The sequence below is a fragment of the Triturus cristatus genome, chromosome 8 (genome assembly GCF_964204655.1).
Source record: "Triturus cristatus chromosome 8, aTriCri1.1, whole genome shotgun sequence".
Classification (NCBI taxonomy): domain Eukaryota; kingdom Metazoa; phylum Chordata; class Amphibia; order Caudata; family Salamandridae; genus Triturus; species Triturus cristatus.
The window spans coordinates 1,608,849,661-1,608,872,722 of NC_140591.1; the positions used below are offsets into that span (position 1 = coordinate 1,608,849,661).

At 46.1% G+C, this 23,062-nt stretch overlaps 1 long non-coding RNA gene across 1 annotated transcript; it reads left to right on the forward strand.

Annotated features, from left to right (window-relative positions):
- Positions 1–2,438: 2,438 nt before the first annotated feature.
- Positions 2,439–19,111, forward strand: LOC146806325 (uncharacterized). The gene is made up of 4 exons (XR_014967988.1): positions 2,439–2,590; positions 10,617–10,712; positions 16,596–16,694; positions 18,900–19,111. It is a non-coding gene; the product is annotated as an uncharacterized LOC146806325 (long non-coding RNA).
- Positions 19,112–23,062: the final 3,951 nt, after the last annotated feature.

A 23,062-nucleotide genomic window follows, 5' to 3' on the forward strand; every position in this document is an offset into this window, starting at 1 on the left:
TCTGCTTGCTCTTCCGGCAAGCGTTTCTACTTTTAATTGTCACATGGAGTTGGGCTTATCGCACATAGAAGATGCCATTGGCATTCAGCCATTTCTCCTCTGGCATCACATCTGGACCTCAGAACAGACTAGCCTAAACTGCCAAGGGATCACAGACTGCTGTGCGCTAGATGGGGCCTTTCATATAGGATGGCTTACGCATATTAAAGATTTTCGCGTAAATTAGGCCATCCAGAATATTTTGATAATCCTAGTAGCCTGACTAAATTAAACAGGAAGTCTCTGAAACCTAGTTGTTTGCACCATCTCGAAAATATAAGACTAAATACAGAGATCCATAAAATCTCAGTCCTGGCACATCAAAACATTCTTATTACTTTTAAGATACAGCCGTATTTAACATATGTAACCCCCGATTTTGATAGATTTTTATTAACACGTTTTAGGATGTCTATTGTTCATAGGCTTTTCAGCTTTCTAACAATTAATGATTGGTCTAGGCAACTGTCCAATTGCCCATGTGATGGCGTGTCTGCACAATCTACCGTGCTCGTCTTATTCTTTTGTAAATTTTATATACACCAGAGGAAACGGAGGATACGCCCGGTGCTCAGAACATTAGGCCTGAACAATGTCGCTCAGCTTTTCTGGTTATGCAATCCCTGGGGGAAGAGCTCATAACGTTAGCAGTTACATCGTTTTTAAAGTCTGTTTTTAAATGTAGGAAGACTATTTTTATGTAAGGATTTGCTTTGTAAAATTCATTCTTTTTGAGGTTCGTCCTCTTTTATTTATTAGTTACATGTGTCTTTTGTCTTTGACCATATTGAATTCTGAATTTGCTTTTATGATTATCTTTTTAATCAAATAAAGCTTGCTTTGATTTGATTTGATTTGACTGTGTATTGTGAACAAACATAGATGTAGAGTTAAGGTAAGGTTATGCATTTATGCATCTTATTTTTTCAGGCCCTGGACGAGACGTGTTGTGGTGTGCACAATGCCCCTAAGGGGTGCCGAGTGTGGAGTCTGGGAGACCTCGGCATTGCCACCATCCAGATGCGAGAGCACAAGGGCTTCAACAGCAATTCTGAAGTCTCTTTCTGGAAGTGTTGCTGTGACTTTCTTTAGAGCCCTCGCTTTGTTTTTAACAACGTGTTCCTTCAGAATAGGGGGCCTGATTTAGCCCTGTATCGTGTTTCCCTTGAGTTACACATGGTATTGCAAGGGCAACGCAATACTCAAGTCCGATTTACCAAGCAAAGCACGCTGGATGGTAAATCTGGAGTCATGCAGGCTGGTCAAGACGCTGCCTTGTCTGTCCTGGAAAGGCGTTCCATGGGTGAGCTTCTGCGTTCCATGGGTGAGCTTCGGCGTTCCATGGTGAGCTTTGGCGTTCCATGGGTGAGCTTCGGCGTGCCGTGGTGTGCTTCGGCGTTCCATGGGTGAGCTTCGGCGTGCCGTGGTGAGCTTTGGCGTTCCAGGGGTGAGCTTCGGCGTGCCGTGGTGAGCTTCGGCGTTCCATGGGTGAGCTTCGGCGTTCCATGGGTGAGCTTCGGCGTGCCGTGGTGAGCTTCGGCGTTCCATGGGTGAGCTTCGGCGTGCCGTGGTGAGCTTCGACGTTCCATGGGTGAGCTTCGGCGTGCCGTGGTGAGCTTTGGCGTTCCATGGGTGAGCTTCGGCGTACCGTGGTGAGCTTCGGCGTTCCATGGGTGAGCTTCGGCGTTCCATGGGTGAGCTTCGGCGTGCCGTGGTGAGCTTCGGCGTTCCATGGGTGAGCTTCGGCGTGCCGTGGTGAGCTTCGACGTTCCATGGGTGAGCTTCGGCGTTCCTGCGCATCTCATGACCTGCTTTGTTGATGTCTTGGTCTTCGATATGTCACCTACAGTATTTTGAGTATGGCCTTGCAGCCTCTAGTCTGGCATGGAACCATGGAAAGGTGTGAGGTGATCTGTGACAGAGGGCAGAGAAGCTTCAAGAGATTGAGGAGAGGCTGAGAGGGAAGAGGAGGAGAGCTGGAGTCAAAAGAGAAGGATTTGGCAATGATCCAAGTGCCCAGGCAGCTGAGGCAAGTTTGGAAGAAAGGAAATGGGACAAATGTTGCAAGAGAGGCGTCAGTGCTGGGCTTCTCCCCAAATGGTGAAGAAATCTAGTTTGTTCCTACAGATGTCGGAATGTGCCAGATTGCAAAGGACATGTAGATCAGACAGCGGTCGGAATCACACGTGGCGGTACACGATAGGATACTGTTCCTTTAATGCAACAGGAACACCTGTCTAAATTATGAAACCATGAATTAACATAAAGAAACACTGCTCAAGGGGAACATGTAATGCTGCTTTGAGTTATTACAGTTGCAACACCTGGCACTGGCGTGGCCTCCCTCAGACAACGCTCGTAAACTGCCACAAGGGTGTCATCAACAACGCAAGCTGTGAGAGACCCACCCAGGGGTCTATAAAACCCATGCAAGCTGAGCTCCAGAGATCATTCACCACCATCTCCAGCACTACCATGAAGACTGCAGGCTGCCTCCTCCTCCTCACTGTGCTCGCCCTCTGGGCACGGGAAGTGTTCTCAGCACCACAAGGTAAGAGCCAGAAACATTATTACTTCTTAGCAATCCAGAGTGGAGGGGGACTTGAGGGTGGCTTATGTGCCCTAATAGGTCCACTTCAGCAGCACATCATCTGGGTTACTTGAAAGGGGAGGTGGTTAGGTGGCAGGGGCGAGAGAGTGAGAGAGGAAGAACTACAGAGACAGAGTTCATCAGGTAAAGAGAGAGAGGGGAGAGAGGTGGAAATACAGAGACAGAGAGTACATCAGGTAAAGAGAGAGGGGGGAGAGAGTTGGAAAAACAGAGACAGAGTCCATCAGGTAAGAGAGAGAGGGGAGAGAGTTGGAAATACAGAGACAGAGTCCATCAGGCAAAGAGAGAGGGGGGAGAGAGGTGGAAATACAGAGATAGAGTACATCAGGTAAAGAGAGAGAGAGGAGAGAGGTGGAAATACAGAGACAGAGTCCATCAGGAAAAGGGAGAGAGGGAAGAGAGGTGGAAATACAGAGACAGAGTCCATCAGGTAAAGGGAGAGAGAGGTGGAAATACAGAGACAGAGTCCATCGGGTAGAGAGAGACAGGGGAGAGAGGTGGAAATACAGAGACAGAGTCCATCGGGTAGAGAGAGAGAGGGGAGAGAGGTGGAAATACAGAGACAGAGTCCATCAGGTAAAGAGAGAGAGGCGAGAGAGGAAGGAATACAGAGACAGAGTCCATCAGGTAAAGAGAGAGAGGGGAGAGAGGTGGAAATACAGAGACAGAGTCCATCAGGTAAAGAGAGAGAGGGGAGAGAGGAAGGACTACAGAAGACAGAGTCCATCAGGTAAAGAGAGAGGGGAGAGAGTTGGAAATACAGAGACAGAGTCCATCAGGTAAAGAGAGAGGGGAGAGAGGTGGAAATACAGAGAGTCCATCAGGTAAAGAGAGAGAGGGGAGAGAGGAAGGACTACAGAAGACAGAGTCCATCAGGTAAAGAGAGAGGGGAGAGAGTTGGAAATACAGAGACAGAGTCCATCAGGTAAAGAGAGAGGGGAGAGAGGTGGAAATACAGAGATAGAGTACATCAGGTAAAGAGAGAGGGGAGAGAGGTGGAAATACAGAGAGAGAGTCCATCAGGTAGAGAGAGAGAGGGGAGAGAGGTTGAGATACGGAAACAGAGTCCATCAGGTAGAGAGAGAGAGGGGAGAGAGGTTGAGATACGGAAACAGAGTCCATCAGGTAGAGAGAGAGAGAGCTGAGACTCAGAGGCATGGGTAGATGCTCTGGTGAGGTGTGTCTAAAGGTCATACATAACCTGCAGTTTCTTCGAGTCCAGGCATGACATTTAGAGAGAAGAAGTCGGAATCAGAGGGAGCCAATCCTTGCTGTTTCAGACTTGAGCTTTGTCCACTTAATGCTTTAACGAGAAGAAATTCCTAGTTATCTCATCTGTATGAATTTGAGACACCCCAGATGCAGAATAAGAGGCGATCAGCTCTACACTGCGCATGCGCAGCTGTATATGATTGGATCCAGGACCCTCTATGCTTCACGGGATCCAAAAGAGGAAAAAGCCTCCATGTTTTATGTAACCGGAGAGGTAGAGTGAATGAGCGCTTCATGTTGTCAACGTGTAGTGTTCCGTACATAGGGGCAGATTTACGAGCCCCTTGCGCCACTTTTACACCGCCGTTGTGTCACTTCTGTGACGCACAGGCGGCATAAACCATGGGCCACGTTTCGCCCTATATACAACGTGACGCATCTAGGGATATGCGTCACGTTGTAAAGCCCTACGCCACATGAAACCTGCATCAGGTTTCATGTGGGCGTTCCGACGCAGGGGGGGGGGGCGTTCCGGCACAGTAAAGCCTTGGTAAAGTGCCTGAGTGAAATCTACAAGATTCCACTCAGTCACTTTTCCGACGCCGCTGCGTCAAAACCTTGAACCTGCTTGAAACAGGTGTAAGGTGTGACGCACCACGTTATGTATGGGCAGGCCACGAGCATTGCTGGAGTTGCGTCGTGCATTGCGACGGGAGATGCGTCATATATCTATTTATCCCTGCACCACGATGCGCCGCATACTAAATGCGGCGCATCTGTGGTGGCGCAAGGGTAAACTCGCATGACGCATCTTACCTGGCGCATCCCTGCTGATTTGCAGGAATGCGCCAGTCGTCGTAAATCTGCCCCATGGAATGTACCATGTCATGACCAGGTCAGAATGCAATGGGAGGTTTTGAGAAGATGGTGTCGGTGGAAGGAAGGACGGGAGGGAGAGCTGAGGAAGGGAGGAGGCGATGGCCGTGTTAGGCCAGGATCGAGAAGCAAAGCTCATGAAAGAGACTTGTTATAAGAGCGATTCTTTACACTTCATTTTACGGACAGCTCAGCTCAGAATCAAAAACAAACAGACCTTGCCACTATTTTAAAGCTGCACCGTCTGTAAGTAAATCACTTGCACCAATATTTACAAAGGTTTTGCGTTGGGTTTTTAACACAAATCCGACTCAAAACCTTTTTGGGGATTTACAAACCGAGGCAAACTGGTATTTGAGTTGGCTTGTATGGCAAAGTAATGCAAACCAGTGCAGACGGCTGCTTTGATTTACTTAGCGTCAAGGCGGCATTACATGGGTGGTACATGCACGTACCCATGCAACCACCCATGACTTTTGATGCAAAAAAATATCAAGTAACATTAGTGGGCAGGGATTTGCACCAAAAAGCAGCGCTGCTGGAAAGCAGACTTTAAAAGAAAAAATGTTTTCTTTTCTCCCTATTTTTCCCCGACGTTGCATCTGTGCTGCACTATACAGCGCACTCACAAAGTAGGAAAAGTGTTGATGTCATGTGGTGCACAAGGCGCAAAGGTGTGTTCGTTGTGCTTGGCACTAGGGAGAGAGGAGGTGAGTGGCATATCTCTCTGGCTATGGTGCTCTCCTGCTCTATCCATGTCACACAAGGCAGCGCAGTGCTGTGCTCCGTCACGTGACACCTTTGTATATCAGGGCCTAACTAAGAAACACATCTGGGTAAATGAATTTGCGTTACGCACTGCAGGCTCATAAAAATATACACACCTTCACATTCACAGACAAGATTTCACATTCACATATATATGCCTTGAAATTCAACCACACTAATTCACATTGACACACATATCAGTCCATGTTCTCACATCACACACACACACTTCTCTTCACATTCACACATAACCGTTCATACTCACAATCACCTCTTCTCATTCACATAGTTCTCTTCATATTCACACATAACCCTTCACATTCATGTAAGGCCTTCGAATTCTCATGTATGCCTTCACACTCACTCACATCCCTTCATATCAATACACACACACCCTTCACATTTACACCTGCATCTTCACATCCACACACACCCTTCACATTTACACCTGCATCTTCACATCCACACACACCCTTCACATTTACACCTGCATCTTCACATCCACACATACCCCTTCACATTTACACCTGCACCTTTACATCTACACATACGCATTCCCATTACCACTCAGGGGCCCTATTTATCAAAGGGTTGCGTCACTGTTGCACCACGCAAACAGGTGCAAAAGTGACACAACCCTTAAGATGCGATTTATCAAGCCACTCAAGGCCCCCTTGTGTGGCCCTGAGTGTCTTGATAAATCCAGAGTAACTCACCACAGCAGAAATCACTAGATTGCATTACTCTGCCCCAGAAAGGTATTCCATGGGTGGTGCGTGGGTGTTCCCACGCAAAAACCATGGATTTTGACACATTCCTAAATTCCACATAATTGCTAGAGCCGGGAATGCGCCAAACTGCTACTCCTGCCAAGGTGAGGCATAACAAGCTGAAATACCTTTATTACTCCTCACTTTATCCTCTTTCTATGTGTGCAGCATTCACATAGAAAGAGGAACATGCATCAGGAGATTGTTTTTGTGCAGGGAGGTGTCCTTTCCTGCACAAACAAAACTCCTGCTTACAATGCAGGCACCCTTGCCCCATGGTGAAAGGGTGGCTGCGCTGGCGCAAGGCAGTACATTGTGTGCCAGCACTGGGAAAAGGTACGAGTGCACCGTACAATGTAAAGTAAGGAGCATTCCTTCCCTTTCGCTATCACGCAGTGCAGAGAAGCAAGGTGACTTGCTGCGCTGCATGACACAATGATAAATATGGGTACGAAGTTCCTCTGTGATTCAAGATAAAGCAGAGGAGATATCGTAGAGTAGAGTGAGTCACTTATGATTACTTATGTAAATGCAAAGAAGGGGGGGGGAATCCCCTTGTCGGAACTAAGGCTCTCACACACCCAACAGCTCCACTCTCATTGGGCGTCATTTAAAGATTGGCTGGCATTGGGCGTCATTTAAAGATTGGCTGGCATGTCTGTGCCTCCAGAGGATTTCGTGGCTCACTGTCCCCCCTGCCCTCAGGGTGGCGCTGTGGGATTGGGGAACAGCTCCACTCTCATTGGGCGTCATTTAAAGATTGGCTAGCATTGGGCGTCATTTAAAGATTGGCTGGCATTGGGCGTCATTTAAAGATTGGCTGGCATGTCTGTGCCTCCAGAGGATTTCGTGTCATGTCTGCACCACTGAAGACAGTGAAAGTTTGGTGAGAGGCAGCCATGTTTCACAGCAGTTTGGCCGCTCAGCAAACGCTTTTATTTTCTGAAAAATAAACTTACAAAGTTGGAGTTTAGTTTCCAAAGATGAAAAACTAAAAACCCTGACTCCCTGGGGGGGTTTCCCACCAGCGTTGGTGTCATCTATATTTTTTTTCTGTTCCGGAACTCCACAGTTTCCTCTCCTGTTGCAAAATTAAAGTATGGATTTTAAAGCTAGGCTCCCTGTTTATTAATGACGAGACAGCCTCCCACAGCCACATTACGAAATGGCATCAGATGAGCTGCTTGTTCTCTTCCCCTGAAGGATACACCAAAACACCAGCTTTAGGATCCGATAGAAGTAGGACTGAGAGAGGGGCTTTGGCTCCACCCACACGTTGCTCTTCCTTCCCAAACTATTTGATTGGACAGAAGTGCTTGCTGCAATCCTATTGGTTCCTGGGAGGTTTTCCCTCACCTAACATGGCCACATCATTCAAATGCAATAATGCAGTAGGGTGCAAGCAAAACACGGCATGCCGCTCTAGATTTCTTTCCTTTGACAAAAGAATGAGTCTCTCAGTCGATTGCATGCGAGACTGCTCTTTAGTCACTATATAGATATTTCTCCTCGTTCTGCCTCCTTTGAGAAGGCGTATCTTTTTGATGCATTCCCAAGTCTACCAGTTCTGGTACATCTGGCAATGCGTCAAGACTATGAGAGTTGCATGGGAACACTCACGCACCACCCATGGAACGCCTTTCCAGGGCAGAGAGTGGCAACTCAGTGATTTGCGCGGCGTTGCTTTGGTACAGATTTGTGGAGCCGCTCAGGACTAGACAAAGTGCCCTTGCTTGGCTTCCTAAATCATATGTAGGGTTTGCGTTTCACTTGCACCATGTTGTGTGGTGCAAGAGTGACGCAAACCATCTCGTACATAGCCCACCTTGAAACTAAGGGACATTTTTACAAGGGGGCGTTAAGCCACATCAAGTGTCTCAATGCCGCTTTGCAAATAAGGAGAAGGGGATATGGTCAGCAGGATGTCGCTAAATGTGACGTTCTGGTGGCGATATCCTCTTGTAGATATGCCCCTAAGGTCAGTGGGAGCGGGGGCTCAGTAGGCTGGCTGGAATAACCAGGATTCAAACAGGCGGTTTCAGCATCAACGTGGTATTCATGTTACTCTGGAATGTAAAACACTTGTGGGCATATCAGCAACGAGGTCATATAAAATTATCGCCGCTTTTGCGGCCGTTTTTGGGCGAAAAGCGGCGATAATTTGATTGCCTAATTAGCAAGGCCACACTAACGCGTGAAACCTTGCATTAGCACCCGGATTCTTAACGCCCAGCTTTGCATCTCTAATGAGATGCAAAGTGGGCGTTCCTGACATGACAGGAGAAATGTCGCTAGGCGACTTTTCTCCTATCAGCAAGCCCCACGCTATGAAGCATAGCGTTAGGAGAAGTAGCGATAACCCCTGTTATCGCTACTTTCCTTACGCCTGCTTCAGGACTGACTTAGCCATGATATCCTATGGAAGGTGGATATCATGGCTAACTTTGTGAGTCCCTATCAACTAGCTAACGTGAGATTATCGCTGGGTTTCCAGTGATAATCTTACGTTTGGCAGTTAGCGCTAGGCTTTTTATTGCTTTTGAGATAAGCGTTGCTAATAGCACGCTATCTCAGCGATAAAAATCCACGTTAACCGGCGATAATTATCCTAGCACTAAGTGCGCTTAGCGATAATTATCGGCGGTTGTTGCTGATATGCCCCTTGGTGGCCAGAAGGAATTTGATAACATACAGCATGAAAACAAAATGTAGCTACATTTTAGTACCACAATGGCAGGAAGTTCTGTTTCTATGGTGGTGAAGGTCTCCTGCATCCACACATACATTGGATTTCTTTGAAATTGCATTTGTGTGAATCCCTTGTGAACTTTTCTGTGATGACTTAAGTGATTCTTATGAAAATTGAAGATTACCTTTCTGAAGAAATATATATGTATGTGTGTGTGTGTGTTTGCTGTGTTTACTTCTTCCTACCTGAGAGTGTTGTTTGAAATGATATGAAGGTTGGGTCTCTAGTGCTTGTTTGGAGACACACCCAAGCACTGGGCCCCATAGCCCAGCATGACAATGTTCTGTGTTTTTGTAAAAAAAAGAGCCAGTGACTGATGAAAACTGAGACCCTCTTTAGGTGTTGAAGTCGAAGGTCCCGCTGGACTGTGGTATTGAAAACTGAGGTCCTGCTGGACTAAGGGTGTAAAACGCTGAGGTCCTGCTGGACTGTGGTATTGAAAACTGAGGTCCTGCTGAACTAAGGGTGTAGAACGCTGAGGTCCTGCTGGTCTCAGGGTATTGAAAGTAGAAGTCCTGCTGGACTCAGGGCATAGAACACTGAGGTCCTGCTGGTCTGGGGGTATTGAAAGCAGAGGTCCTGCTGGACTGAGGGTATAGATCTCTGAGGTCCTGCTGATCTAAGGGCCTTGAAAGCAGAGGTCATGCTGGACTCCGGTTATAGAACACTGAGGTCCTGCTGGTCTGGGGGTTTTGAAAGCAGAGGTCCTGCTAAGCTGAGGGTATAGATCTCTGAGGACCTGCTGATCTAAGGGCCTTGAAAGCAGAGTTCCTGCTGGACTCAGGGTATAGAACACTGAGGTCCTGCTGGTCTGGGGGTATTGAAAGCAGAGGTCCTGTTGGACTGAGGGTATAGATCTCTGAGGTCCTGCTGATCTAAGGGCCTTGAAAGCAGAGGTCATGCTGGACTCCGGTTATAGAACACTGAGGTCCTGCTGGTCTGAGGGTATTGAAAGCAGAATTCCTGCTGGTCTCAGGGTATTGAAAGTAGAAGTACTGCTGGACTCAGGGTATAGAACACTGAGGTCCTGCTGGTCTGGGGGTATTGAAAGCAGAGGTCCTGCTGGACTGAGGGTATAGATCTCTGAGGTCCTGCTGATCTAAGGGCCTTGAAAGCAGAGGTCATGCTGGACTCCGGTTATAGAACACTGAGGTCCTGCTGGTCTGGGAGTTTTGAAAGCAGAGGTCCTGCTAAGCTGAGGGTATAGATCTCTGAGGACCTGCTGATCAAAGGGCCTTGAAAGCAGAGGTCCTGCTGGACTGAGGGTATTGAAAGGTGAAGCTCTACTGAACTGAGAGTAATGAAAGCTAAGTCCCCATTGAACTGAGGGTATTGAAAGCTAAGATCCACTTGAACTGACCATCTTGAAAGCTGAGGTCACGCTGGACTGCGGTATTGAAAGCTGAAGTCATGATGAACTGCGAGTGTTGAGGACTGAGGTCCTGGTAGACTGAGGGTGTTAAAGACTGACGTCCTGCTGGGCTGTGCATGTTGAAGGCTGAGGTGTTGCTAAGCATTGCATAACACAGATATCACAAACATGTTCAAAATACGCATTGTTTAAAAATGTTTCCTGTTTTTGTGTCAGTAGCTGGGATATGTGTAGATCAATGTGGGAAAGGATGTCCTAAGGACCATACATGCGAAACAAACGAATGTGGTGGCCGGATCTGCGTACAACAAGTCGGTGAGTGTTCATGGAATGAGGTGGAAGGAGATTGAGGGGTGATGAGCGATTGAGTGATTACTTATTTTTTATTAATTGGTTTTAAGACTATTGAGGAGAGAGGGATTAAAAATGTACACAGATACCTTCATAGCTCTAGCATGGAAATGGAGCATCAGTCAAATCTGGAAAATCCAAAGCAAAACAATAAGGAAGCAAAGTGTTTGAGCTTCTTAAACAGTAAAAATAACTATAAATAGCAATTTGGTCTGTTTTTTAGGTAGTCTCTGACATCAAAAACAGATATTTAGCATTCTGTTTCATGATTTGTAGCACATATATGTGATCACAGTACAGAGATGTGTTGCCATCGATGCAAATTACTCTATATATAGTGCGACACCTTCTGTGTTTTGACCTTTCTAAGCATCGTCAACATTAAAACGCAAGTAGGTAAACCACTCACTCTTGGACATATTTATAAACACAATACACATTGACATATTTAAATCCAATCTTCTTAACTGTGCAAGGTATGTTTGAAGATAGCATCTGGAAGAGACATTGCCCATCTGTAGAACATCTGTTCCACCATCCAATCCTGGATGTGGGAGGTCTTCTTGAAGCTGAACTCTGCGAAGACAAGGTTCAGCCTGAGCACCTACAAAAAGAAACACTCTAAAGTAAAAGAATGTTTCACAGAAATGCGTTCTTCCCTCCTTCCACAACAGGTTCATCAACGGTGTCTTCTACTCCATGACCCTCAACTCTAAGAAGATAGAGGCAGCATGGCACAAGCTTCCACGCATCCACCATGCTGATACATCTGCGCCAGGAGGCTTAACAGAGGCTCTGGAGAAGCCAAAAAGGGAAAAACATTGATGGGGCTTACAACGCATTCAGCATGTTGATGAGAATCCACAAGTCCAGAACAGTTCTGGAGCTTTCGGGGTCCCCGGCCTCTGGAGGTGTGTCCTGCGAGCTGTTGTATACTCCATACACATACAGTATCAGCAGTTTTGTAGAAGAGCATGTTAGAAAGCAGATGCCAAACTTGGGGCTTTCCTTCGCTTCCCAAGCGGGTACCATGATGATATTACCTGAAGGTGTATACAAGACTCATAAAGAGCCTTTATTAAATAGGGTCACTCGGCAGAAGGTTCAAGCATCCTGTCCTCTTAAGATCACAAGACATGCTGCTTCTTAAGTTCTGTAACACTATAGATTCTTCTCAGGACCTAGCACAAGTTAACAACAATTGCACATGCAGGAGTCAATACTCAAGCAGACGTTGGCTTCACAGTCCCAAACTTGTGTGGGTGTTCCAAAGACGTTAAAAGAGTTTTTCAATTATTCCCAGTACATTTAGCTTTTCTCTCTGCACGGTTTAGTCTGGGTCAAACATGAGCGGGTGACTCGATTGGAGGTCTTACTGGATCTGCCTTGACTTGGGCTACTCCTATGGAAATCAGTTCTGACCCTGGCTTACAGTCCTACTACACCTTCCTACCAGCCCTTATGAAGGCGTTTGGTGCTGTTAAATAAACATAGATTACTCAAGGGACAGAAGCATAGCAAGTATCTCTGAGGAAGAGTTTGCCTACTCAGTCAAAGGTCAAAGACAAGCATCCTGGGACCGGTTTCTGTATATCACCCCTCATCAGCCAGGCTATCACAGGACCATTCCCATGAGGAGCAGGGTCAAGACTGATTTGCACATGGCTGGTTCCAATCCGGGGTGGTGAAGTGAGCAAAAGACCGATGGATTTAACCATATCTGTACTGGGGGAGAATGTTTGATTTTTTCAGAATTCAGTCCATCATTTGTTGCAGCTATCATTTTCTGCTCATAACCTTTCAATATTGTGTAATGCCATTTGGGTTGTGCACTGCTGCATGCATCCATATTTTCGGAAATTTTGAGTAATTTGTTATTGCTAAATCTTGATGATATTCTGTGTTGCAAAGAAACACACTGAACTTTAAGATCGTACTCATCTTGTATTGTCAAATTTCAAGCAAACTGAATGATTCTTGTCTTTCGATGGATCATAACAATATGTCTTCTATAATGGATTGGCCTTCACCAACAAATGTAAAGGGGACTCAAAGTTTCTGGGGTTTCTTGGGGTTTTTAAACATTTATCAACAAATCATTCAGAACTTTGCAGATATAGACAGTATTACTTGAGTCCTGAAAAAAGGAAATGTAAAAGGATTTTGTTAGAAAAATCAAATTGAAAAAGCCTTAAATATGCTCAAAAGTGTTTTTACACAAGTACCTATCTTGTATCATCTTGATTCGTCAAGACAGTTAATTGTGAAAGTGAATTGTAGAATCAAAGGTCTCTGAAAAGGAGAGTCGAAATGATGGTGGCCTGGAATATTCAATTTTTTCATTTGTCCCATGTTGGTCTGAACCTGAACAAAATTATTTGATACTTGAAAGAGAACGTTTGGTCATGAGATTGGCTTATACTGAAAGGAAACACACACTATTGGAGACTGAAGAACCATTTGAAATTCAAAGAGGTGCTCAGAATCTTGACACTTTCATGAGAAGCAAAGGTAAAGGCAGTGGTCTAAACACAGCATCTGAAGGTGTGCCGCTTGTCAACTCGGTCCATGCTCCTCTCCATGTGGTCGCACGGAGCCTCCAATATGCCTTAAACTTATATCTTCACACAGATGTAACATTGCGCTCCACTTCCGACGCAGCAGGCTTGACAGGGTGCCTTGATCACTATGCCCTTCTCATTACTTCTGGGCACTTGGCTGGCATTGTGTGCTTGCCCACTCCTCTCTCCCATCAGAGCAGGAGGTGTTTGTCAAGCATGCAAAGTTTACACACAGCAGTAGGAGAGGAGGAACAAGGCAATGGAAGAGAATTGAGGAAAAAAGGATCACATGAAACCCAATGACTGGTGAAATCCTCAGAGCAGGGCTTTCTCTGAAAAACGTATTTAAGAAAAACGGGCTACATTTCAATAAAAAGAAATAGCTTTATTAAAAAACAAACACGGACATGGTGATCTGCTGTCCCCAGCAGGCCACCATCCCTGTGTTCTTGCCCATTCCCAATGAGCCGCAAATTGCAAGCTGCCTCATGAATATTGATGAGGCAGGTCCATTGCGACCCCATTTGGGAATCGCTAATGTGTCTGAGAAGCATTAGTACATTCCACTTTGCGAGTCTCTAATTGCGACTCATAAAATGAAATGTTCGTACATCTGGCTGTAGATCTTATTCCAGGCTGCCAATGTATGGAAAGAGCACATTCAAAATCATCATTGTAATCTACAAATGCACAAAGAACAAGGCCCCTTTCTAGCTCCAGGTTTCAAACCCGGACCCGCTGCCTAGTCTGACCGCGTAGATCCCCGGTCTTAATGTTCCTTGAGTTACTGGAAGGGATGTCACTGTTTTGGTGCCAAAGGCCCTAAAGAGCAGACTTCTTGCATCCAGACCTTTAAAAAGGACCGATCTTCGTAGGCTGCAATGGGGTGGGGGGGACTGAAAACCGCTCTATTTGGTGGGTGGGATCAGCCTTCTGTCCAAGTATCTCGTTCGTCCATGGTTTTTCCTTTGGCCGTAGGGTGCCTGGCGAGAATTCACTCTGTAGCTTACTCCACACAATGTCATTCAACCAAATAAATGTGTATATCCAACTCATGCTACACACCCCACTGCAGAAGAACCCGAGGCCCATCTTTAAGGAACCACTCAACCCGTAGAAACACGATTTCATTGGGTACCCCATGTGGAAGCAAAGGAAGAGACTCTTCTTTCCTGAGTCTTTCTTGCCATCACTCTATAACCTTTCCATTGAACAGCGCAATGGGCCAGATGTACGAAGCTTGTTTAAGCTCACAAATGGCCTGATTCGCAGAATCCGTCCGTTTGGGACCTGAAAAAAGCACATTTAATAAAGCCCTATTTGCGATTTGGTAAGCTATTACCGAATCGCAACTTGGGTTTGCAAGTCACTATTAGGAAGGGTCATGTCAAGGGCGTCCAGTCCTAATAATGAGTCCGGTCGTAAAACATTCATACTTTACAGACACTGTGAAGGAGGGGTAACCTTTATGCAAAAGAGAAGGGGTCCCTAAGGGAGCCTTCCCCTATGTGAATTTGGGCGCAAACATTTTCTGAGCAGGCTGTGCTGCCACGGAGACCTGCCTACTCTTAAAAAATGAAAAGAAAACGTTTCAGTTTTTTTAAAACATGCATCCTGTGTTCCTTTAAGGAAAACAGGCTGTGTTTCGTAATATAAAGCTGCTTTATGAAAAAAGCAGTCACAGACATTGTGGTCTGCTGTCCCCAGCAGGCAGCCATCCCTGTCAGTGTTGGCCAACCCTAATGGGTCCTGCCTCGTGACTATTAGTGAGGCAGGTCCCTTGCAACCCATTGGGAATCGCACTGTTGTACATAGCTGTTTGCGATAGCCTCATCGCTATTAGGAAATCTCAACCGGAAGTCTATGTACATTTGTCCTCATGTGCCTCGATAGCAACGTTTTTGCTATGAAAGGACCCACACATATTTCCATTTCTTTGGGTGTCAGTTGATTTGATTGTGTATTCCCTCATCAGTGTCTCTCCATGTGTTGGTGGACAGCAGACGCACTGCAATGGACACGGACCACATCCTCAGTCTCTGCGGTGTCTATGGCCGTGCAAGCAACCTTAGGCTTATTCCAGCCCTACTGCAGCTGCTGGGTGAGGGACAGCTAGAGTACGAACACCCGGTGTTCACCGGCCCTGTGTCAGGGCACATCCTTCTCAGTTAGAAGACAACTGCCACCTCCTGATGAGGGGCTGTGAGACACTTTGTGGCATTTTATAGAGGTAACCGGGCCTAGCTGTCTGGACAGACTCACGGTCTTCATTGCTCAGAGGGAACTGGGCCTAGCTGTCTGGACAGACTTACAGTCTCCACTATACAGAGGTAACTGGGCCTAGCTGGCTGGACAGACTCACGGTCTTCTTTGCTCAGAGGGAATCAAGCCTAGCTGTCTGGACAGACTCACAATCTTCTTTGCTCAGAGGAACCAAGCCTAGCTGTCTAGACAGACACACGGCCTCCATTGCACAAAGGGAACCGGGCCTAGCTGTCTGGACAGACTTACAGTCTCCATTGTGCAGAGGGAACCAGGCCTAGCTGTCTGGGCAGACTTACAGTCTCCACTGTACAGAGGGAACCGGGCCTAGCTGTCTGGACAGACTTACAGTCTCCATTGTACAGAGGGAACCAGGCCTAGCTGTCTGGACAGACTTACAGTCTCCACTGTACAGAGGGAACCGGGCCTAGCTGTCTGGACAGACTCACAGTCTTCTTTGCTCTGAGGGAACCAAACCTAGCTGTCTGGACAGACTCACGGTCTTCTTTGCTCAGAGGGAACCAAGCCTAGCTATCTGGACAGACTCACGGCCTCCATTGCACAAAGGGAACCGGGCCTAGCTGTCTGGACAGACTTACAGTCTCCACTATACAGAGGTAACCGGTCCTAGCTGTCTGGACAGACTCATGGTCTTCATTGCTCAGAGGGAACCAGGCCTAGCTGTCTGGACAGACTCACGGCCTCCATTGCACAAAGGGAACCGGGCCTAGCTGTCTGGACAGACTCACAGGCCCCTTTGGTACGGACAGACACAAGCTATAAAAGATGAAACTGAATGCATGCAGAGTAAACCCCTGTGCATTGGCAGCACCACCTCAATGGTGTTCTTCCACCATCTTGTTTGTGGCAGTAGTGTTGGATATGAAGCATTGGTTCTTATAAGCACCAGTGCACATAGGACCAGATTACAATGAGAGATACTGCTCCACTTGGTCACAGCTGTTCTAGCATTCTAGATCCAGTTTGTAATGTTCTCTTCTTGCTTCTTTTATTTTTTATCCAGGAATATGTGCATTTACGTGTAAGCTGGGCACACTATGTCCCGATGGCAGAACATGCAAATCAACGTCTTGTGGCGGGACAGCGTGCGCATGATATGAAGGTGAGTGTCGATGGATAGTCCAAACCTGACAATAGCACAACAGAAGAATGTCAAAAAGGGCAGTGGCTGGCCCAGGATAGGGCCCGCCCCTCGTGTGTTTGTGTTGGGGGTGAGGGTCCCACTATGAATACTGCGGCTTGAGAATGTTATTGTAGCAAATCAACCTTGTTCACAATAAAATGGAAGAATGTGACCTACTGAAATACTATGACTCTTCAGGGAAAGCGTAGGAAAAAGTCTAGATCTTTAGTGGTCAAGTGTAATATTTGCTGACCTCTATTTCCAAAAGTCCCTTTTAGCTTGAAGAAATAAAAGATGTGCCCCTAGTGTCCGAGCATCCGCCTGACTCTGTCACGTGATATCTGTGTGCTTCAAAAGGACCCCCCGCTCAGACACGCGAAGCCTGATTTGGAGTCCGGCGGGCAGGATACCCCATTTCAGGTACAGCCCTCGCTTGAAACCCCTCATTTATGACAGCGGGCCGTACAGTTTCTGACGTCGAGCCTCATAGGCGCCATGGTTGGACAGCTTACTTCACCGTCATTTGTAGGTAATATAAAACACAATCAGTACTCGTGTTGTCTTTTCTTTTCTGTCTTCTTTAGCCAGCCAACACTTGTCTTGTCGTGTAGGGATTAACCACAACTTTTTCAGGGCCAAAAGATATAACGAACAGCACAGATCCGGTTGCAGTGTGCTTACATGTAACAACCCCACTGCATTGTTCTGTCTATAAACTATATCACCGTGTTAGAAATCCTATCTTCTCGAAGTTAACACAACAATATTCATTTTGATGAACAAACTAATGAGTATGTCCCACACATATCATGAACGAAAGACAATTTGCAGGGGCCAGTCCTCCTCTGATCCAAAGCTCGTGTGTCTTTGCCTCAGCAACAATCCAAAGTGTGTTGGCGATTTTACCTTCTCGCCTCACCTGGAGAGGCTAATGCAACGTCCATGGAAACGCCTCCCTACCGCAGAGTAAGGCAACACAGTGTTGTATTACTCGAGAACTATGAAGCAACCCAGGGCCACACAAAGTGGCCGTGCGTGGCTTAATAAATCTCTCTTTTAATTTGCATCGCGCATGCACCAGATTGTTTGGGGCAAGAGCGACACAAAGGGGCTCGGTAATATGTCCCCAAGTCTTCATGAGGTCTTACCACACAAAAACCTTTCTTACACAGAGCAGATGGAAATTGTGACGAATGTAAGAAATACCATTATTTTGACCTTGAAAATATTTCACAGATACTACCCCCACAAAAATTCAAATGTATTAAATATTTATAAAATTTATAAAATGTTTATCTACCCATATAAAGGGAGAAAAGAAAGACACATGCACAATAACAATGCTAAATATGTAAACAACCAGGAGCCCAAAAACTCAAAGGAGTACAATCAAAACTTTACAATGCTCACCTCTTCCCAGGCCTAGCCATGTCTCTGCATTGGTCTTTGAGCCGAAGGCGGCCAGCATGGACAGATCCAGTGTGAAAGACTTGCCTCTAAACTGAGTCCAGACAGTGACTATCTGTTCCTTGGGTGTGAACTTGTTGGACACTGACCACCAGTGCCCCGCACATCACAAGTGCAGTGTAACACAGGACAGGAGCTACACACAGACAGCAACACTCACCAAGAAATAGGCAGGTGAGCACAAGAAACTTACAGATTCCAACAGCCCATCAACAGCACCCTCAACATCTCTTTCAGATGAGATCAGACAAGAGGACACTCAAGACCTCAGTACATTTCAGATGGAGAACCACTTGCTAGAGAAAGTATTTTAGATTGTCAGAGATGTCCCCAACCCAGTCTGGGGTAAAACCAACCTTCATTCAGTGATGACTTTCAATGAGGATACATGAGTGTCACAGACACACATTCAAGTCCACAGGACAAATATTTCAGCCCCGTAAGAACTGGGACAGGCAAGTCATGAAAGGGCTAGAAACATGCCTGTAATGAGCACCTCCTGTGTTACCATCAAATGGGGATTTCCGTATCTGACACACAGAGGTTAACAACTTTTCCTAATGACAATGAAACCTATGTGGACGTGCTCACTTGTGATACACCTTGGAAATCACCTGTGTGAGATGCTGTGGGATTCAAGTGACTGACTGAATATTTGCTCATTGAATCTCATGCTGCCACTCATGGTCTTTTGTTAATTCTATTCTTCCCTTTCAGGCTGATGGGGCCACCTGGCATGTCTCTTTCCCTCCAAGGTCGCCACCTTCTACCAGTCTCTGGCTCATCCCTGAGTGGTTGATCAATAGGACAACGTCTTTGTGACAACAGAGGATATACCAGCGGTTGCACTATTACCGTATGCTGTTGCATTATGATGTTATTCGGCACCCTGTTGTGGTGTATGTATAATAAAGAAACAGTCAATAATATATGCCTCTTTCTATTTAATAAACTACAGATTTTTATACTTCATGCATAAATATACATATTCACTGAGAAAAACAAAGGTTACAGGGATGTTATAGTTAGGTTCAGATTTCACTCATACAAAATGTGAGATCACTCATGACATGGTCAGTGACATAACACATGACAGTCCAAAGGACATCACTGATGACATCGTCCTGGGATTGTTAGTGTTTTCTTATGTTTCTGAGTGTTAAACATATATACTATGGTACCAAAAAAGTTACATTAGTATAGTTTGTGTACTATTAATGAGTGATTCTATTTTAATTAGATTATGTGAGTGTCTGTGTAACTGTGTGTATATGTGGGTGAGTGGGTGTGTGTGGCTCTATGGGTAGATAAGTGGATGTGAGTGGCTATATGGGTAAGTAAGTAGCTGTGTGAGTACCTGTATGGATGTGTGAGTGGGTGTGTAAGTGGTGTATGGATGAGTGAGTGGGTATGTGAGAGACTGTATAGATGAGTGAGTGGGTCTTTGAGTTTTTGTATGAGTGAGCGAGTGGGTCTGCTGTGCGGGTGAGTGAGTGGGTGTGTAAATGGCTGTAAATGGAGGAAAAGAGGGTTCATGAGTGGCTGTATGGGTCAGTAAACAGGTGGGTGAATGGCTGTAAATGGTGAAAGAGAGGGTGCATGAGTGACTGTATGGAGTGAGCAGGTTCATGAGTGTTTGCATGGGTAAATGAGAGGGTACATTGACAGGCTGTATGGGTCCATGATGGGTGTTTAAGTGGGTGCATGGGTGAGTGAGTGGGTGTGTGAGTGGCTGTATGGGTGAGTGAGTGGGTGTGAGAGTGGCTGTATGGGTGAGTAAGTGAGCATGAGAGAGGCTCAATGGGAGACTATGTGGTTGTCTTAGTGTCTGTTTAGGTGACTGAGTGCAAGTGTTAGTATCTGTATGAGTAAGTGTGTGTGTGAGACTAGCTGTATGGGTGAGCAACTGGATGTGTTGAATGCCTGTACGAGTGAGGTAGTGGGTGTGTGAGAACTCCTTGTTCTGTATATTTACAGTGAATGGATGTAGGAGCACTGGGTGGCTAGATGCTATCTTTGAGCCAGGTCACCCCCTCCCTGACCACAGTAAAGATACAGATGAGGGCAACCCTGGGACTGGGCTAAAGGGACAAACTGTCTCTAGGCATATCTCTCCAGCCAGCCCCAAACCCACATTGGAGGTTGAACCAACCCATATTCCATAATATAGGGGGTGCCTAGAAGTTTGCTTAACTTTATTTACTGTTCATTTTATACCCAACATGAACTAATTCAACCTAAGAAAATGGTGATACGGGGTGGGTGAGTAAATTGCTGGGTTTTTGGACTGGGAAGGTACCCCGGCAGGTGAGTAACAAAAGCAAGCACATATATAAACCTGTTGTTCCCAGGGCGGAAGCTCTGGGGAAGTAAACGGGAGAGTAGGAAAAGATAAGTGCACTAGAGGGCAGAAGTAACATGGGGAGTGGGTGGGGGAAGCAAAACGGAGGGTGCAAGTAGGAGAGCCCACATGGAGGGCACGATTTGGGGAAAGGAAACAATACAGAGAGAGAGCAAAGTGGAGCCCTGGGGGGAGTTAATGGGTGAAAAAGAGCAACATGATGCTGGCGGGGACAAGCGCATCAGTGAGAATGCATTGCAGGGTGAGTGTGGGGAGCACACAGGCAAGAGAGGAACATGGAACGTGGTGGATGGGAAAGAGAAGTACATGAAGCAGACAGTTGGAAAACAAATGCACTCTCATTGCTTAGACAAAAAGAAAAAGTAGAGTCTGAAAAGTGAGCAGTGGAAAGACACAAGTAGTGCGTCCATGCTCCAGGGGAGGAACAAACACTAGAAGAAGGAAAGTCCACATGCTAACGAATAAGAAGCCAGCAAATGAGAGTGATAATAAAGGAAACCAATGGTAAACTATGAGTGGGCTCTAAGGGCCAGACGTACAACCCTAAATTGCATGCGCAAAGGGGTTAGCGATCCGTTTGCGCATGCAAAAACTAATAGTGCCATGTACAATTCCTAATTAGCGAGTCGCAATTTTATTATGACTCGCTAAATAGGAATTGCAACTCGCTATTAGGAAGGGGCGTTTCATGGGTGTCCCTTCCTGTAGAGACTCTCTATCCCATGTATGAATGTTAAACACTCGCAATGTACCACCCTCTTCAAGAGGGCGGTAATGAACTCGCAAGTGGGAAGGGGTCCCCGGGGGACCTCTTCCCCTTTGCAAATGTAGGGGAAAATACTTTTTAGGGGCAGGAATTTGTCCCAGGGACCACTACCTGCCCTTAAAAAATGAAACAAAAAAGTTTCAATTTGTTCTTTTTTTAGATCTCGCCTAAGACAGCGCATGCTGTCTCTTTGAGACATTTAGTAAGTGGCTTTTAAAAGTGCCACCAGAGGCTTTTGGTGGCCTAAAGCTTGAGTGCACGTGAGTGTGCACGCCCGCAGCAGCCATCTGCTTTTCTGTCATGGCTCATTAAGCCTCCTCCACCCCCTTGTTGTCTGCTCTCACTACCCCCTACCTTCTCCCCTCCTCCCTTCTCCCCCCTCCCTTCTCCCCCTCCCTCCTCGTTAGCTTGTTATTCTTAACTTCGGAAGCATCTGATGTGAATTCTTCAAGGAGCAGTTCACATCCGACTAAGCCAATGCCGCCTCAGACAGAAGACATTTTCTGGTGCTTGTTGTTCTTTTCGTCGCATTTGGCATATAATCACTGTATATAACGTTACACCATAAGCACTCTTAGATCTTTTTCACTCTACGGTGACTTGTTGCACAGTGCCGTTTTTTATTTAATTATTTAATTCTTTAATTTGTTACAATTAGCGTCCAGTTGCATTAACTTTCTCCTCCCCTGCTTAGCTATTTTTAAACTAGTTGCCCCGTCTACTGTTGGGGTTTCCGGTTGGACTACATACAGTTGGGACGAGTTTGTGGGGTTACATTGTGCGTCAGCCTGTCCATGCAAGCCACTGTGCTTTACTTATGGGATTCCCTTAACCAGCACTGCGCTGTGATTAGGCAATAGGCCCTATCTTTCATTGAGATCGCACTCGTCTTTATGGCGTTTACCTACCACGCTCGTCAGACTTTAATGCGAACATAGGCTAGTTCACGCATCTCCGTCACGTTTTTATTCCCACACTGCTCATTTCTTTACTTCTTCCACTGTCCTCGGAACCTCTCCCGTTTCGGCATCGGATATCTATCCACGATTTGCGGCATTGTCGTGATTGTGCATGTCATGCTCTGCAGAAAAATTAGTTAATCAGTTTGCACTGTCATTATATTTCACGTTCACCGTAAAACACACGCATCTCGTGACTCCTAACGTAATGCAATTCAGTTACCTGCCTATAAAGCTGCTACTTGCATGTATCCTGGTCTGTGCCTGTGTTGTCTTTGCTGCCTGCAACCACTTCGGGACTTGCTGATGATATATATTTCCCCTCATTTCAGGATTTTCATAGTGACGTGACAAAGATTGTAAGCTTTTGTGAAGCTGCGACAAATTTCATAGACTTTTGCAAAGTATACCTTTCTGTGCAATTTGTATGGCCTCATTCAAAATATAGAACCATCTTTATAGTCGGTGAAGAGTGATGAATACAGGCCCCAGCTAGGCCCGCAGAATACAAGGGTTCGCCCTCCTGTAACGAAAACTAGAAGGAAGTTGGCACGGAAACTGCAAGTACAAAGACAGAGTTTATTAACCCTTAAGGGTGGTCCTACAACCTATACAACACTCTTCAGTATTGCATAGAGTAGCACAAAGAACTTGCGTACACGGTCCCCTTTTATACACAACAGAGGGGCTCATAAGTGGGTGGATACAACATGAGGCAAAATGCATTATCTTTTATGGACATTTTCAATACAGAATCAATATGTGGGCGGAGTAAGCAATTTCCTGAGCCCGC